The sequence below is a fragment of the Haliotis cracherodii genome, unplaced genomic scaffold (genome assembly GCF_022045235.1).
Source record: "Haliotis cracherodii isolate W230 unplaced genomic scaffold, xgHalCrac1.p SCAF_3, whole genome shotgun sequence".
NCBI classification, from domain to species: domain Eukaryota; kingdom Metazoa; phylum Mollusca; class Gastropoda; order Lepetellida; family Haliotidae; genus Haliotis; species Haliotis cracherodii.
In genome coordinates this window covers 1,985,409-1,991,408 of record NW_027266286.1, presented here as the reverse complement: position 1 = coordinate 1,991,408, position 6,000 = coordinate 1,985,409, and positions in this window count along the sequence as shown.

The window sequence follows — 6,000 nt, the reverse complement described above, 5'->3', positions numbered from 1 at the left end:
AGCAAAATGACCGCCATGTTATGCCTGAAATTCAGCCTGCTTCTTGATAGTGTTCATGTAGAGTGCTACTGAAAGTGTTATCGAGAAGAAATGACACAATTAATACAATGCAACCAATAACTTCTTTGATATGAGTGAATATGTTGAAAAATGCAAATTAAATAGTTAAATGGTTAATTTTCAGGTAAAAAATGGTTGAAAAAAGTTTCAAGCAATTATCTGAGATTGTGGAATAACACTCTTGTTTGATCTTTGAATTGAAATAATGGAATTTGACACATTAACAGCTCCCAACAAGGTGAATAATTGTGGCTATAGTGCAAGCAACGTGGTCAATAAATTTAAAGATGTCAACATGGCCGTCATTTCAGGCCAAGCCTGGATTCTGACTGCTCTGTGATACAGTTTATCAACAGTTTTTTTTCAATTGCTATTTCGTGAAACTAAATGATCAACCCACACACACACATAAAACATTTTCCTGCTATTTCCTGGCCTGCTGCATATGGAGAAGATCACAATGTCATGACGCAACTCTACACAGCGAATTACCGCGCATAAGGCGACTGGGCTACTCAAGATCGCGTAATATATTATGACTATATCTTTCACTGCAACACTCAATGCGTTTGCACCAGAACGGAGTAACACAACGTTTCAAAACACGTTTCTGAATGCCCCCAAATTCGGTATATACCAAGAAACATTCCTACTTCACGTGGCTCGCTGACTTGGTTGATGCATGTCATCGATCCCATTTGTGTGGATCGATGGCCATGGTATTAATCACTGGATTATCTTGTCCGCCGTCATATAGCTGGAATATTGCTGAGTGCGGCGTTAAACAACAAACCAACCAACCAACTCCACGTGAATACGTAAATATTTGAGACTGGACCAAATAAACCTGTAGTTGATATGAAGATCTCAAACCGACGCCGTACGATGATGGACAATCAGAACAAGCCAAAGAACCTGATCCAACAATTTCTAGAGTATTTTACTGATCTGATTTCCTAACTGAGGCCTTCCGACATGCCACACATACAACATCACAAACATGATCTCCATCCTGACTGAATGGAGACGTTGATTTAAGAAGTTCATAAACTTAAATTTGAGAATGTTCCAGCTCTCTTTGTGAATCTGTTCACTGGAAAATAATCTTCAAAGTTATTGTTTTTACGTGGAATCTCCCCCCCCCACCCCCACCCCCCCCACCCCCCCCCACACACACACACCCTACTTGGGTAATGCTTGTATTTACAAATGCACTCGACAGATGTCAGGAATATAGGCAACGCCCCATGAATGTACCTTCATTGGAGACACAACGCAGTAATCACAATGAAATCTCATTGACAGCTGCTTGAGAATCAATATATATCCCTGCGCGTGGTCCGCACCTGCTATTGCATCGGTGATCTGTTCATGCACCTGACAGGTAACAATAATTATATACCAATAACTCATCACATATTGCCCTCAAATGACGGATACAGTACTGAAAAGGTGTCAGTAAGTGTATGTTTATTTGTTTGTTGAATAACGCGGCACTCAGCAATATTCCTGCTACGCGACGGCGGTCTGTAAATAATCGAGTCTGGACAACGATCTATACCATTGGGATTAGATGAAATGCATCAACCAAGTTAGCGAGACTAATGAAGCAATCCCGCTTGTCACCTCTTACGACAAGCATGGGTTGCTGGAGACCCGGGATCTCCATAGGGGAGGATTTAGATATATATGGAACTATTTTAAAAATTTAATGTACATCTTGTTGTTCTCATATTGTCAACTGTCTGATTGGTTTCAAAGGAGCGGTGATGGGCACCAAACACGTGGTCTTTGACGTCGGAGTACACGTCTCCCGATCATGTCACATACGGGCTCTCGAGGCTCAGGACTCATTGTTTGCAGCTGGTGATATTCAGTTACGATACGCACACCCTGGGCACAAGACCAATATCAATGAACATATTTTACAGAAAAAACGGTTATTAAATTTCAGTTATAAATATAATAGAAATGAGCCCAAAGACGTTTTTCCTGATACTGATACTGCGGTAGTCTAGACTTGCCAAACATTATAGACTTGCATGAGCTGTATGCATGATATATTTGTTTGAGGGTCTGTATGACAGACTACCTGGACACGAGCGTCATCGTTTTGAAAGACGAAATGTGGACCAGCGCGGCGCAAACGGCACAACTACAGTATGTTGTCTCGGTCGTACTGTTCAGTGGCCCCTCCATGGACAATATGCAGTGGCGTTCTAGCAGTCATAGTCATCACGCCCCATGTCAGACCCACCTCTAAATATGCCATGTTGTCTTACGTTGACGTTGAAACCCTAGAGCACGGGTATGGTGCTGAAAAACCTAGACACATTAGTGGGGCGAACCGGGATTCGATCACAGGTTTCTGGCGTGCCCAAGGGACGCAACTCTGCACAGCGAATCACGGCGCCTTAGACGACTGGACCAACCGTGCCCCCATATGGAGCAGAGATCTGGAGAGTCAGTAAGCTTGGTAAAATAGAAAAAAGTACAATGCCTGTGCATGGACGAAACACCTAATGTTTCGGTATGTGGTGATTGTGGCAGATTCCCAATGTATAATATACTCATATTATATAGGTTTCTAAATATTGGTAAAACTTATTGAATATGCCATCTTATAGGTTCCCGAAAAAATGTTATAATGTGATGGTCCTCTTTACACATGATGAATATTACTTTCTTTTTATATGTCCATTTTATTCTTTATAAAGGATTAAATGTAGCCATGAATATTTCAATGTCAATCCAAATTGCCTTAAATTCACATCTACATTAAACAATTCGAATTGTATTTTTTTACTAAAATTGTTTATGCATATTCATCATGCAATGAGGTATATGGGAAATGATATTTACAGACTCTACTACTCTCAATGTACTGATTATGAATGTATTAGAGTGAGTGAGTATGATTTTACGCCGCTTTTAGCAATATTCCAGCAATATCACGGCGGGGGACACCTTCACACATTGAAGCCATGTTGAGAATCGAACCCGGGTCTTCGGCGTGACGAGCGAACGGTTTAACCACTAGGCTACCCGACCGCCCCAAATGTACTAGAGGCTTGAGGGCTCTTCAGTATGGAAATAAATTACCAAGCTTATCATAAAAACTTAAACAAAATCAAGAGTAGAGAGCTTAAGTGTTACTGTGGACAATCAACAATACTAATAGCTCATAAGAGATTTGACGACCTTTGACCCTTGAGTTAAATCGAGATTGATCCCCTACCCACGTGCAGAAGTAATTGCATGGATATTTGCAATGTTTCGGGTGTGTTAGTGATTGGTTCCGAAACCGTTCTATACTGTGCAGTCGTTTCCCAAAGCTGATCTTTCTTCTCTCATAACATCTTTATTTCTTGATCCCCTGCTCTTCTGAAAGTATGGTTGACAAGATGGCGTGTTATAGGTTTAGATCAATTCAAACCAGCCAAATTCGTATACATTCGGTCCAGAGTTTATTTCTTTTGACCTAACATCTGTCGCAATCGTGGTTTTACATATCTGTGGTGAGGACTGTTTGTAACGTTCTATTGCGGCACGTGACATACATGTAGTTGCGATTGTTATTCGTTGACAACAACGTGTCAATGAATTCCCGGACAGGCATCCGTTATTTCGGGAGTGCAGGACACCTTTTAGCGAATATCTTTTGTAACCACTGATTTTCAGTGATCCATATAATTTAACTCCATATAATAGAATAAATCTTTCCTCCCTATTTTGCCTTTTGTCGAGACAGACTATTCTCTCACGTTGGCGTTTATTGTTCGCATTGAGTCCCTGTCATAGATTGTATTGGCTGTGTCATTAAATAGTCTTAGTGAATTGCATGTGAAGCCCAATCATCAATATTTAACAAATTTGACAGCGCTATGATTTCAAAAAAAGAAGCTGGATTTCTATTTTAAGGGACCCTTGAGACACAACTGGAATATTTACAGAAATTGAATCAGAATTTACTACGAGGAAGGGAATGAATACGTATACACTATTATGCCTCCGGTATGCGGCATAATGGGGTGAAAATAAAGCAACAAACCCTTTCCATATCCCATAGAAATCTCTGCATAAAGCAGAGATGATTGTACAATTCCGAATACAGGGAATACAAGGAATAAAGAATAAAGGAACGTGGTGAAAGATGACATAGAGACATCTATTGTCAGACCCATATCCGGGGATGAAAGGCTGATATCCTGAACAATGCAGTCCACTCATTTAAAATACATTACAAGAATACCAATGCCTTTTGAATATGATCAGTCGTACCATTGTTACAAGACCACGCTCAGAGAAAGACGATGTTTTTATATCGATACATTGCATGTTGTGTTTATGAATAAGTTATACAAAGATTGTGAATAATTCATGTATACCTTTGGGTTTGGTCGCATATATTGTTATAATGTAACTCATTTCAGGAGAAGGTAATTGGACCCGTGGAGATTCCGGGGTAGAATAGGTCTTCAGCAACCAATGCTTGCCGTAAAAGGCGACTATGCTTGTTTTAAAAGGCGACTAACGGGATCGGGTGGTCAGGTTCGCTGACTTTGTTGATGCATGTCATCGATCCCAATTATGTGGATCGATGCTCATTGTGTCAACCACTGGATCGTCTGGTCCAGACTCGATTATTAACAGACCGCCGTCATACAGCTGGAATATTGCTGAGTGCCACGTTAAACAACAAACCAACCAACCAACCAACCAACCAACTATAGGCTAATTGCCATGCCACTTCGAAATAATGTATGCAGCATGCAAAACTTAGGCAAACCTGAGTGACGAAGATGAAGCCCGATGCAATTGCCTATTTTGACTTTAACCATATGTTCCTATGTTTTTTCAGGTGAACAATTGACTTGCCTTTGCGTGTGTTTGTGACGGGTGCCACCGGTGTGGCAGGATACGCTCACCTTTTCGCGAACCCCTGGTATCATTATTATTTGACAGTGATTCATAAACACATGCTCATGATATCGTCGGAATTGTACAATTGACATTTCGATTGGATATAGAAAGGGTTTTGTCCCTTTATTTACTGTAAGGATGTTTCTGCTGGTGAACTCATCTCACTTCTGCTAGTTTCATCATAAGCTCATGCATTTAACAATAACGCAAATAAAAATGAAATATCTTGGCTGACACATTATATAACTGCTTCCACCACCACCACCCCACCCTCCAACCCAATGTGTTGCAAAAACATATTGCTTAAACTTTGCCTCATTATTAAGCAGCGGAATCTCCGCACTTGTACACAACAGATCCAAATCAAATTGAATATATCGGTTTTAGTTCTAACCAAATAAGTAAATGTGCTATCGTTTCACTGGATGTCTGGTTCATCGCTTGATTGTCTGCCGTGCCTTTTTCTGCACATTTTGTGGGTAGCGGATACCACAGGTAGGGCAGAACTTGCAAAACCCTATCACGAACACCTGGTAGCATCACTGATTTTCAGTGATCCATTCATATATATTATTCACCGCTATTGCTCCTTTTACACCCGAAACTCGGACTAGTTTTCCTCTAACATTGACGCTTCATATTTCCTACACGAAGCTGTATACGTCTAGGACGACAGTGCATATAGATCACGGCTATTACATAGATGATTGAATGAAATCCCCATAACTAACGCTATATATCATGTGTACGTTATGGTTTATAAGTAAATGCACGTGTAATATGCGTATGTTGGCCTAAAGAGCAATACATGATTGCCATTGTCATTGTCATATGCAGTATTATTCAGCACGATATATAGATCTCCTACGTCGCCTGTCCACAAAAGACGAAACTGATGTCTGATAGACTATTTGGACTTTAACTATATGTTCTCATGTTTTTTCAGGTGAACAATTGGCTTGCCTTTGCGTGTGTTTACATGATACATACATTTGAAAAGTGTACATACACGAGTGG